The following is a 14,004-nucleotide window of genomic DNA, read 5'->3' as shown; positions in this document are numbered from 1 at the left end:
GCCTTAGCTCTGGTTGAATGAGCTCTTAAGCCTTCAGGCTGCTGCTTCTTTGCCAGTGTGTTGCAGCTCTTGATGCAGAGAACAACACATCGAGAGATGGTCCGTTTCTGTACTGCCTGATCTTTCTTCAGACCAATATACCCCCAAGAGTTGGTCATCTACCTGAACTCTCTTGTGCGGTCAAGATAAAATGACAACCCTCTTTCTGGGTCCAGACGGCGGAGTCTCTTCTCTTCTTTAGAGGAATGTGGAGGAGTGTATTAAGTGGACAAGTTGACTGTTTGACCCACATGAAATGGTGTTACCACTTTTTGCAGGAAAGAGACCCTAGTGCAAAGCACTAGTTTGTCAGGAAAAACTGATAGGAAGGGAGGCTTGGTTGATAAAGCCTGCAGATCAGAGTTAATCACCACAAGAAATGCAGTTTTCATGTTGAATAGCCTGACAGGACAATTTTATAATGGCTCGAAGGGATCACACATAAGAAAAGTGAGAACCAGATTAAGATCTCACTGAGGCATAATGAAAAGGTTAGGTGTGAACATATGTATACTACCTTTGTGAAATCTATTTACAGTCAGAGATTTAAATAGAACACACTTCGGATGATGGGTAGTGAGGTCTTAACAGCGCATAGCCTATGTAGCAATATGTTTACAGCTTGTTATCTCAAAAGTGGGGCATCAAGGGAACCACAGACAGCTACCACCCACCGCTGTCAAGAGACAGTAATTTACAAACGTAATTATTGTCACAATAACAAGTTTTACAGAGTTCCCTGAGCACAAAAGTATAAGAGTGTATCTGTTAAATTTACAGATGATGTCAATTCAAACAATGAAAGTCCATATCCATGTATCCAAGTTTGCAAAAAAAGTCCTTATTTTATTTCTCTTCCAGATGTTCACGAAGACTTGTCGATACAGCAGTACAGTCCTGATATTTTATACAACAGCCAAACGCCAACACGTGTTTCGTCACGGGGCATCACCCAATGACTTCCTCAGGGCTGAAACAACAAATTATACCCTATTGTGAATCCCAATAATTGGGAACACCAGTTTAGAATACCAAAACCACCACCAAAACATAACACCTAAGTGAACCATTCCAAGGAAAAACCTACTGCCAATAGGAAAGCCATCCTATAAATAAAAAAGACAAAGGGAAAAGGAGAAGAATAAAGCAAAAACATGCCAAGAAAATGAAATAAGTACCAAGCTGTAACCATCTGATAAACCATGTGATATAAGTAAGAACATGCTCATAGAATCAAAGAAGAAAAGTAAAGACACAGGGTGAAGAACCTTAACCCTTTCGCTGCTGATGACGAGCTCAGCTCGTCATCACCCACGGGTGTGGTGTGCTGATGACGAGCTGAGCTCGTCATAGTGCCAGCAAAATTGCAATTTGCAGCACAGCGCAAAAATCACCGCAGCAGCGATGCGGTTAAGGAGAAGATCTAGTCAGCGCAGTAGCGCTGTCCAGTTAGTGTAGTGCAAAACACACTAAGTGCATGTCAGTAACATCAATAGGATATCTATAAGTGAACAAAGACCTAATAGTTGATTGTTAACTCAGGCCTGAAACTCACCAAACAATGATATCACGTGCAGATGTGAGAGCGGTTGAATATCAGGAATTTCTATAGAGCAATCCACTGTGAAATATAATGTAAAAATCACAGAATATTTAGGAGCTAAGTTAAATTTAAGGCCATTGAAAATTAACAACATTTTTTAAAAGGATTAGCCTCATTGGGTAAAACAAAAATTCTCTTACCCTTAGGGTGGACACGTAATTTTATTCCTCACTAGTGTCTTTAGGGGTCTATCAGTCTCTTTGTAAAAAACGCTAGGCAGAATTAGCCTGTATATCTTGAGACCATCAGGTATGTCTGAAATAAAATATCAGGCAAGATATTTTTTACCATTGGAGACAACAATTTTAAATCCTTATGACACTATAGGTGTCGATTATAAGTTTAAAAACGCTTAACAAATAATGGTGCCAGTGCCATATTATCACGCTATGCCAGAATAAAACAAAGTTTTATATTATAAAATCAGCTGGGTGTGTACGACATCATCCAAGCCCAAAGATCTAAGCGACCGACATGCAAGTCCCGTCACACGCAGCCAAAAGAAGCAATCTGACTGCTGCCCAGCATTATAAGGGATCCCCTCGGTGTGCGCCGAACATTTAAACACACAAAATGCGAAAGCCCGATCCGTCCAGTCCCCTCCCCACAACAGGAGAGAGCACCACGATAAATCACCGTCACAGCGGCCACACGCAGCCGCTCCCGTTGTACAGGTGCATATTAGACTCACCGCGAGCTCCCGTGTGTGAACTGTGTCATTAGGACGGCGTGTTGCATCCGCGCCATCTTGGTTAGGGGCTAAATACTCACACTAGGGCATAGATGTCGAGGAAGGACTCGACAACATCCCCATTCACCCCCAATAATGCCGAAAAAGCGGCCGGTAATGTACACGGCCATCAAAATTATATATTAAAAAGGAAGCATATTGTATTTATGGTACTAAATATGTCGTTGTGCGAAAATTACGCAAAAGAAGTTATAAGATCGTAAATTCGATCATAGGTGGTATAAAATATGTCATACACTAGTACATATGTACCGGCACCATTATAGGATAATATTAATAACGGTAATACGTAAAAAATTAAGTTTATAAAAACCCAAAATATTATTCGTTATTATGTAAAAGGCCAGCTTCAAAGCTTCATTGGTACTGCTGTGTTCCCAGCAGAGGGCTGTATATGAGTAATATCTACACTCAAAAAGAGGATTACATTAAGGCAGTCTTGGTCAAAGAGGATAATTTAAAAGAGAATGGAAACAGAAAGAAAAAGGGGGGGGGGCAGCAATTAAGCAGCCCAAGTGAAAAAGGAGAAAGAGAGGAAGGAAATTTAACAACATAGCTGTTTGACAGATGTAATCAGATTAACAAAATCAGCTTGACATTCTTCATATGAGTATATATGTGAATACATGAGTTGATTTTACACATACGCAACAATGTAAATCATCATATACACATTAGAGGTAAACCTGAGATCACCTGTACCATATAGAAAGCAGTACTGGGAAGAACCATACAAAATACATCACCTCATGAAGTTTGTTATAACAGTTAGCACTGAGGAGAAATATAGTTAGATCACATTATCTTCCCAAAAAGTATTGCAATTCTGAATCAATATTGATTCCCTGTTCAAACGCACGTAATTTAAGTATCCAACGTGCTTCACATTGACGTAGACGTAATTCTCTATTGCCACCTCTGACATCAATTGGTATACTTTCAATGCCATAAAAGGAAAATGATTTACTGGTTCCCTGGCTAGGGCATTCACATGCATGGATAGCTAGCGGATATCGCCCATCGATATTCTTTAAAGCTCTAAAATGTTCTGCAATACGTTCTCGAAGACATCTAATTGTACTGCCTACATAGATCTTGGAACACTTACACTTGATAATATATTCAACATATTTAGTGCCACAATCAATATGTTGATGGATTTTAAAGGTTGGTGAGTTATTGTGTTGGAATTCCTTAATACCTTGTTTCGCTAGTCTACACATGCTGCACCGGCCACATTTGAAAGAGCCACAGTTCAAGTCATTCAACCAATTCCGACCCCTACCTGTATTAGTCGGATAGCTTGGACTGATTATACCCCTAAGTGTGGTACCCCTGCGGTATGTAATGCAGGGTTGTTTAGAGATATATTGGCTGATTCCCTGATCTGATGTTAACAGATGCCAGTGTTTCTTTAGAATATTGTATATTCTATGGGACCATGGATGAGAATTGGTCACCATACGTATAGGCTGTATTTTGTCATTAGTTCTTATTTTAGGTTTCAATGTGTTCAGTCTCTTAAGTTTAAATGATCTTTCCTTAGCTTTTTTGATGGTTTTGTGATCATAACCCCTAGCTAGGAATCTTAATTCCATATCCTGTGTACATAACAAAAAGTCTTCATCCTTACTGCAATTTCTGCGTGCTCTATATAGCTCCCCATAGGGTATTGCTTGTTTCTGCGCCTTCGGGTGAGCACTGGTGGCAAAAAGTGTCGAGTTACATGAAGTACTTTTTCTGTATAATACACTGTTGATTTTCCCTTCCTCAACAAACAGCTCAACATCAAGAAATATAATTCTTTCTTTGCTTGATGACATAGTAAATGACATATTGTAATCATTATTGTTCATGTGCTTAAAGAAGCTCAACAAATCTTCATCCGAACCTGTCCAAATTATAAAGCAATCATCAATATATCTACCAAAGTAAACGATGAATTCATGCCACCTTGATCCAGAGGGCCCCCAAATATGCTCAGCCTCAAAGCCGCCCATAAAAAGGCAGGCTAGTGACGGAGCAAACTTGGATCCCATCGCCACACCACATTGTTGGCGATACCAATCTTTACCAAATAAGAAAACATTATGTTTGAGAATTAGATTAGACATTGACAATAACATATTTGAATGATCCAGTAATTCAGCCGGTCTTTTATATAGAAACTTTTTCAACATTTCCAACCCTTGTTCATGCTGTATATTCGTATATAACGAAGTGACATCTAGTGTAACCAATGTCATTGAAGGGTCCCAGATCACATCAGAAAGAATATTGAAAATGTGCTTCGTGTCCCTGATATAGGAGGCCAGATTTACCACAAAGGGTTGCAGGTAGATGTCTACAAACTCTGCAATCCTTTCCATAGGGCCCCCTATACCAGACACAATGGGCCTGCCCGGTGGTATCTCCAGATCCTTATGCACTGGTGTGTAACTTACTAATATAATATGTTCCAGACAAGAAAGAGGAAAGGTATCAGAAGACTTGTTTAAAAACCTAAATGCAGGAGTCCCCATTAACAGGGCAGTTAATCCAGGGAACATTAAACTCAATGAAGGAATGAAAGCTAAGTTTATTCGTTTGGAAAAACTAAGGAAGACTGAAATCTCCAAGTGGTGGGATGGGGCCACACTAAAGGAATATCAAAGATTAGAGCGTATCCCTAGGGGGCTTCGCTCGCAGATATTCCCCACCTACGATGACTTGGAGGAAGATTTACTGTTAATTTGGGAAAAGGAATTAACTGGGAACTCAATGAGGTTAATGAACATTCTAATTGAGAATGCTGACAGAAAGGTCCTAAAGGCAGTTGAGGAGGTGGATAGACTTGAGAAAGAAATCAAAGATTTAAATATGGAAGAAGTCAGCAAAAAGAACTATACCATACTAGAGGATATACTGACAAAATATGAGGAGGATATCAAAGCTAGAAAAGCACACAAATTAAAAAGAGATGAGAAGGATTACTGTAGCGGAAGGATATTCACCTTTGCCAAACGGTTTGACCATTTGGTGAAACAAGATTTACAGAGAACAGCTAGCAAAACCTCTATTATGAGTGAACGTAGCTCAACATCCACCAGTACGGTGTCCAGTTTGGGAGATGGTGGAATAGGAGGGGGAGCAGCAGGAGGTAGCCCAGGTAATAATTTTTTACGAGAAATAACAAGAATCAGAATGGGCAACAAAGAGCCCGTTACCAAACCAAGGGAGGAGCGTCCAAGACAAAAAGAGGGTGCAGAGGGAGAGGCAGGTCCAAGAGTGAGGGAAGGAATGCACACCCGCTCTTGGAACAAGGGCAAACGCGAGTAATCTCTAAAGATCTGGGTATTCATGTGATTAATTTATCTGATGAAATACTGTCTGAGGATATGTTATCTGTATTGAGCAAAGGTCTCAGTTTTTGCCCTACTCCGGTACTGGATATGTCTAATATCAAAATTGACTTGTATAAGTTCATCCGTAATCTAAAATTAAAAAAGCATTTTTCCTCCAACTCTGTGATTAAATAAAGAGTAACTAAGCAAACCATTGTGGGCAATCAATCTATCCAAGATATTCATGACACTATGTTACTGCTGTCCATCACAGAAAATGAACACGATCCTCTAACCCTGCACCAGGTTCTTGATGATTTGGAAGTCTGTTCAGATGCCAGTGAAGACAGTGGCTTAAAACCAAAATCTAGGTGGTCTCCCCAATTACCTGTTGGTAATAATATTGAGGTCTTTAATCGTATTGTCATCAATGAACTGGATAAATGTGAAGTGTCAATAAGGAAACAGAGTAAAAATAATACACATTTCCATAATCTCACCAAGGGAGAACAGTTTGCTTTGAAACAACTTAAAACTAATGATAACATTATTGTACGTGAAGCCGACAAGGGCGGAAATATTGTTGTAATGAAAAAATCAATATACGAGGCAGAAATTTTGAATCAACTTTCCAACACTGTTAACTATTCAAAGCTCTCCAATAATCCAATCTTTGAGATAACACGAATTGTTAACAATGAACTGAAATCTTGGCACACTGGTGGTCTACTCAATGATGATGAATATGCTTACTTAAAAATTGACAAACCTCGCTATCCTTGTATTTACACTTTACCAAAAGTGCATAAGGATCTGGAGAGACCACCGGGCAGGCCCATTGTGTCTGCTATAGGGGGCCCTATGGAAAGGATTGCAGAGTTTGTAGACATCTACCTGCAACCCTTTGTGGTAAATCTGGCCTCCTATATCAGGGACACGAAGCACATTCTCAATATTCTTTCTGATGTGATCTGGGACCCTTCAATGACATTGGTTACACTAGATGTCACTTCGTTATATACGAATATACAGCATGAACAAGGGTTGGAAATGTTGAAAAAGTTTCTATATAAAAGACCGGCTGAATTACTGGATCATTCAAATATGTTATTGTCAATGTCTAATCTAATTCTCAAACATAATGTTTTCTTATTTGGTAAAGATTGGTATCGCCAACAATGTGGTGTGGCGATGGGATCCAAGTTTGCTCCGTCACTAGCCTGCCTTTTTATGGGCGGCTTTGAGGCTGAGCATATTTGGGGGCCCTCTGGATCAAGGTGGCATGAATTCATCGTTTACTTTGGTAGATATATTGATGATTGCTTTATAATTTGGACAGGTTCGGATGAAGATTTGTTGAGCTTCTTTAAGCACATGAACAATAATGATTACAATATGTCATTTACTATGTCATCAAGCAAAGAAAGAATTATATTTCTTGATGTTGAGCTGTTTGTTGAGGAAGGGAAAATCAACAGTGTATTATACAGAAAAAGTACTTCATGTAACTCGACACTTTTTGCCACCAGTGCTCACCCGAAGGCGCAGAAACAAGCAATACCCTATGGGGAGCTATATAGAGCACGCAGAAATTGCAGTAAGGATGAAGACTTTTTGTTATGTACACAGGATATGGAATCAAGATTCCTAGCTAGGGGTTATGATCACGAAACCATCAAAAAAGCTAAGGAAAGATCATTTAAACTTAAGAGACTGAACACATTGAAACCTAAAATAAGAATTAATGACAAAATACAGCCTATACGTATGGTGACCAATTCTCATCCATGGTCCCATAGAATATACAATATTCTAAAGAAACACTGGCATCTGTTAACATCAGATCAGGGAATCAGCCAATATATCTCTAAACAACCCTGCATTACATACCGCAGGGGTACCACACTTAAGGGTATAATCAGTCCAAGCTATCCGACTAATACAGGTAGGGGTCGGAATTGGTTGAATGACTTGAACTGTGGCTCTTTCAAATGTGGCCGGTGCAGCATGTGTAGACTAGCGGAACAAGGTATTAAGGAATTCCAACACAATAACTCACCAACTTTAAAATCCATCAACATATTGATTGTGGCACTAAATATGTTGTATATATTATCAAGTGTAAGTGTTCCAAGATCTATGTAGGCAGTACAATTAGATGTCTTCGAGAACGTATTGCAGAACATTTTAGAGCTTTAAAGAATATCGATGGGCGATATCCGCTAGCTATCCATGCATGTGAATGCCCTAGCCAGGGAACCAGTAAATCATTTTCCTTTTATGGCATTGAAAGTATACCAATTGATGTCAGAGGTGGCAATAGAGAATTACGTCTACGTCAATGTGAAGCACGTTGGATACTTAAATTGCGTGCGTTTGAACAGGGAATCAATATTGATTCAGAATTGCAATACTTTTTGGGAAGATAATGTGATCTAACTATATTTCTCCTCAGTGCTAACTGTTATAACAAACTTCATGAGGTGATGTATTTTATATGGTTCTTCCCAGTACTGCTTTCTATATGGTACAGGTGATCTCAGGTTTACCTCTAATGTGTATATGATGATTTACATTGTTGCGTATGTGTAAAATCAACTCATGTATTCACATATATACTCATATGAAGAATGTCAAGCTGATTTTGTTAATCTGATTACATCTGTCAAACAGCTATGTTGTTAAATTTCCTTCCTCTCTTTCTCCTTTTTCACTTGGGCTGCCTAATTGCTGTCCCCCCCCTTTTTCTTTCTGTTTCCATTCTCTTTTAAATTATCCTCTTTGACCAAGACTGCCTTAATGTAATCCTCTTTTTGAGTGTAGATATTACTCATATACAGCCCTCTGCTGGGAACACAGCAGTACCAATGAAGCTTTAAAGCTGGCCTTTTACATAATAACGAATAATATTTTGGTTTTTTATAAACTTAATTTTTTACGTATTACCGTTATTAATATTATCCTATAATGGTGCCGGTACATATGTACTAGTGTATGACATATTTTATACCACCTATGATCGAATTTACGATCTAATAACTTCTTTTGCGTAATTTTCGCACAACGACATATTTAGTACCATAAATACAATATGCTTCCTTTTTAATATATAATTTTGATGGCCGTGTACATTACCGGCCGCTTTTTCGGCATTATTGGGGGTGAATGGGGATCTTGTCGAGTCCTTCCTCGACATCTATGCCCTAGTGTGAGTATTTAGCCCCTAACCAAGATGGCGCGGATGCAACACGCCGTCCTAATGACACAGTTCACACACAGGAGCTCGCGGTGAGTCTAATATGCACCTGTACAACGGGAGCGGCTGCGTGTGGCCGCTGTGACGGTGATTTATCGTGGTGCTCTCTCCTGTTGTGGGGAGGGGAGTGGACGGATCGGGCTTTCGCATTTTGTGTGTTTAAATGTTCGGCGCACACCGAGGGGATCCCTTATAATGCTGGGCAGCAGTCAGATTGCTTCTTTTGGCTGCGTGTGAGGGGACTTGCATGTCGGTCGCTTAGATCTTTGGGCTTGGATGATGTCGTACACACCCAACTGATTTTATAATATAAAACTTTGTTTTATTCTGGCATAGCGTGATAATATGGCACTGGCACCATTATTTGTTAAGCGTTTTTAAACTTATAATCGACACCTATAGTGTCATAAGGATTTAAAATTGTTGTCTCCAATGGTAAAAAATATCTTGCCTGATATTTTATTTCAGACATACCTGATGGTCTCAAGATATACAGGCTAATTCTGCCTAGCTTTTTTTACAAAGAGACTGATAGACCCCTAAAGACACTAGTGAGGAATAAAATTACGTGTCCACCCTAAGGGTAAGAGAATTTTTGTTTTACCCAATGAGGCTAATCCTTTTAAAAAATGTTGTTAATTTTCAATGGCCTTAAATTTAACTTAGCTCCTAAATATTCTGTGATTTTTACATTATATTTCACAGTGGATTGCTCTATAGAAATTCCTGATATTCAACCGCTCTCACATCTGCAAGTGATATCATTGTTTGGTGAGTTTCAGGCCTGAGTTAACAATCAACTATTAGGTCTTTGTTCACTTATAGATATCCTATTGATGTTACTGACATGCACTTAGTGTGTTTTGCACTACACTAACTGGACAGCGCTACTGCGCTGACTAGATCTTCTCCTTAAGGTTCTTCACCCTGTGTCTTTACTTTTCTTCTTTGATTCTATGAGCATGTTCTTACTTATATCACATGGTTTATCAGATGGTTACAGCTTGGTACTTATTTCATTTTCTTGGCATGTTTTTGCTTTATTCTTCTCCTTTTCCCTTTGTCTTTTTTATTTATAGGATGGCTTTCCTATTGGCAGTAGGTTTTTCCTTGGAATGGTTCACTTAGGTGTTATGTTTTGGTGGTGGTTTTGGTATTCTAAACTGGTGTTTCCAATTATTGGGATTCACAATAGGGTATAATTTGTTGTTTCAGCCCTGAGGAAGTCATTGGGTGATGCCCCTTGACGAAACACGTGTTGGCGTTTGGCTGTTGTATAAAATATCAGGACTGTACTGCTGTATCGACAAGTCTTCGTGAACATCTGGAAGAGAAATAAAATAAGGACTTTTTTTGCAAACTTGGATACATGGATATGGACTTTCATTGTTTGAATTGACATCATCTGTAAATTTAACAGATACACTCTTATACTTTTGTGCTCAGGGAACTCTGTAAAACTAGAGATTTAAATAGGAAGGGTTGGTCAGGGAGCCACAAGAAGGCAAACAAGGCAGAAAGATACCAGTTCAGAGTGCCTAGAGCAAAGCCCTGTTGGGCAAGGGTCGACATTAAAAGTACAATATCTGAAAGGGGGACAGAAAGAGGGTTTATTCTGTACAATATAATACAAACTTTTTCCATCAGCATACTGTCTTGGAAGAGGGACACCTGGCTGCCAGAGTAACATCACAGACTTTGGGAGGAAGGTTAAAAGCCAAACACTGATGCTGCTCAATCTTCATGCAAGAAGGTGAAAAGTTGGTAGGTCCAGGTAGAATACCCTCCCCTGCTGCTGCAACAGAATATCCTCCTGAAGGGGCAGCCTGATCGGAAGATCGATGCTCATGTTCAGAAGCTCGGGATACCAGACTCTCCATGCCTAGTCCAGAGCCCACAAGGATGATTTGGGTCCAATCATTCCTGATCTTCTTGAATACTATGGACAGGAGTGGTATGGGCAGAAAGGTGTACAGGGGCCTGAGCTCCACTCAAGATGAAAAGCGTCTCTAAGCGAGAGGCACATTCGAAACTCGCTCTCCCCACTGTTGCATAAGGTCTTTCGATACCTCTGCTGGAGAAACCATTCATGATCAGCTAGGCATCAACAGCTGAGTTTGTCCACCATGGCGTTCAGGGAACCTGTTCAGTGCTGAACGACCAGAGAATTTTATTTATTTATTTATTTATGGATATATTTATATAGCGCACTAAAATCCAGAGGTGTCTAGGCGCTGAAATGCCCTGCTGTTCCAGCCATGTCCAGAGATGCAGGGCCTCTTGACAAAGGGTCCACGACCCCACTGTGCCCTGTTTGTTGCAGTATTTCATGGCAATGATGTTGTCCTTGAACACATGTACCAGCCTTCCCTTGATGGAGGGTAAACAGGCCTTCAATGCTTATCAGATCACTCGGAGCTCCAATAGGTTGATGTGGAATCCTGATTCCACCGGAGACCAGCGTCCTCTGATCTCCAGTTCTCCCAGATGGCCACCCCATCCCAGGAGTGACGCATCTGTCACTACTCTGGCATCTGGTTTGGGAAGGGAGAGGGGTCTGCTTCCGATCCAATTGCGGGTCATTTGCCACCACTGCAAGTCCTTTGCAGTTTCCTCCCAGATCTGGACCATGTCGGAGAGATTTCCCTGATGCTGCGCCCACTGGAACTTCAGGTCCACTGCAGAGCCTGCAAATGCCAGCTGACATGTGTCACTAGCAGGATGCAAGAGGCCATGAGACCCAGCAGCCTCAGAGTCAGTCTCACCAAAATCCAGTATATAGGCTGAAACATCGGCATCATAGCCTGGATATCCTGGACTTGCTGCTCGGAAGGATAAGCCCGAAAATGCACTGTGTCCATAACAGCTCCAATGAAAGGGATCACCTGAGAGGGAGTCTGGTGTCACATTGACATCCTGATAGTGAACCCCAGTGAATGCAGGAGGTCTGCCGTAGCCTGGAGTTAGAAGAGGACAACCTGGGGCGAGACTGCCTTCATCAACCAGTCGTCGAGATAAGGGAAGCCGAGCACCCCTGATCTGCGCAGATGAGCTGCGGCCATTACCCTGGTGAACACCCGAAGGGCACTGGTAAGGCAAAAAGGGGGCACAGTGAACTGACAATGCTCCTGGCCTATCGTAAACCACAGGTAACGCTGATGGGCAGGCAGGACGTGGATGTGAAAATAGGTGTCCTACATGTCCAACGCTACCATGCAGTCTCCTTCGTCCAGAGCAGACAAGACCTGAGCCAATGTAAGCATATTGAATCTCTCCTTTTTGAAAAAGTAGTTGAGTGCTCAGAGATATTGGATAGGACAAAGGCACTTGTCCTTTTTCAGGACCAGAAAGTACCGGGAATAGGATTACCTCTTGCACCGGAACCTTCTGAATTGCTCCCTTGGCCAAGAGAGCCATGACTTCCTCCTGCAGCAGTGATAGATGGTTCTCCATCAGCTGGCCATAAAATGGAGGCATGGAGAAAGGTCTCTAAGGGAAGGGAGTAGCCCCTTCCGACGATCTGCAGAACCCACCTCTCCGATGTTATGGACTGCCGGTAGTGGAGATGATGGCGGGTCGTTCCAAAACTTAGATGCCCATGATCTAAAAGGGAAAGTTTAGAAAGGTTTGGAGGCTGTAGCTGTTGGGAGGGTGGTGGTTGGACCAGACCCCTGGTTACCCGACCCATGAGGCCTGTAGGAACTGTGTCCTAATCCACGCACAAGCTGGGAAGCTTGCATGGCTCGGTGGCTGGGATAAGATTGCCATAGTTGAAAGCCCCTTCTGTGGCCACAAAAGAAGCGGACAGCAGACTGGGGACGTGGGGCAGCTGATAGGCCCAATGACTTGACTGCAGCCCACTAATCCATAAAGCGATCCAGAGCCAATTATAATGTGTCTCCAAACAGACGGGTGCCAGCGAAGGGCATGCCCATGAGGGAAGCCTGGACATCCCCCGAGAACCCAGTTGTTCTCAGCCAGGCATGGCATCAGGGGGCCAAGGTCAATTAAACCGCTCTGCCCAGCTTGTCGGTCGTGTCCAAGCCACAGCGTATAGAGAACTTTGCTGCATTTCTCCTGTCTGTAACTGCTTGAGAGTTAATAGCCCGGGCTTCCTCCAGGACCTGTGGCAGCACCTGCACAACCGTTTCCCACAGCGTGTGGGAAAAGCAGCCCAATAAGCATGCAGTGTTCACTAACGGCAATGCAAGGTTGGCGGAAGAAAATATTTTCTTTCCCGAGCTGTGCAGCCTCTTGGATTCCTTGTCCAGCAGAGTGGTGCGATGAGAAGTAGAGGCTTGGACCACCAAGCTTTTCAGGGTAGGGTGTTGGGTGGAGAAATTTGAGTTCCTTCGAGCCGGGCGGTGGCGGCAGGCAATCGCCCTATTAACAGGGGCCCCTGTGCTAGGTTTGGACCAGGTCCCCAGAAGGACATCAGTGAGGCTACAATAAACAGGAGGAGAGGTTCAGAGGAGGAGACTCCTGATCGCAACACTTCTGTCAAGATGTTAGTCTTGACTGCCAGCGAGGGAAACTGAAGGTCGAGGACTTCAGCTGCCCACCAGACCACCATTGCATATGTAGCTCCCTAATCCGTTGCCACTATAGTGGAAGAAAACATGGCGGTATCTGGAGACGTGTCCAGTCCGCTGGCATAAGACAGTTTCTCACACCAGTCCATATCCTGCTCATACTGCTATTCTAAAATGTCCAGTGACCCCCCACTCCTCCCTGTGGCCTAGCCTTTCAGAATAAGGCTCAGGCTCAGGCTCTGATCTAGGATGCAGGGGTCCTGTCGCCGCTGGATTCGGCATCGGTCGACGCAGTTTCGGCTCCGTGTCCTCAGGGATCAAAATGGGACTGTGAAGGTCATAATTGCATGACCGGTGCCAGCCCAGATCCCTGACCGGATCCATGGGGATACTGCTCATGAAAAATCTTCCAGATCCAGTCTGATGCATGGGGAAATTCAAAGGTAAGGAATCTGCGGCTAGATGTCTCTATCAGTTATGGAATTTTTTTGGGTATTATC

At 42.1% G+C, this 14,004-nt stretch overlaps 1 protein-coding gene across 2 annotated transcripts in view; it reads right to left on the bottom strand.

The window, feature by feature from the left end:
* NAB1 (NGFI-A binding protein 1) overlaps positions 1-14,004 on the bottom strand; it is a 140,694-nt gene that overhangs the window by 45,068 nt on the left and 81,622 nt on the right. The gene's annotated exons all lie outside the window — the stretch shown is intronic.

Source organism: Lissotriton vulgaris, chromosome 2_1 (assembly GCF_964263255.1).
Source record: "Lissotriton vulgaris chromosome 2_1, aLisVul1.2, whole genome shotgun sequence".
Lineage (NCBI taxonomy): Eukaryota > Metazoa > Chordata > Amphibia > Caudata > Salamandridae > Lissotriton > Lissotriton vulgaris.
This window is presented reverse-complemented; position numbering and strand designations above follow the sequence as displayed.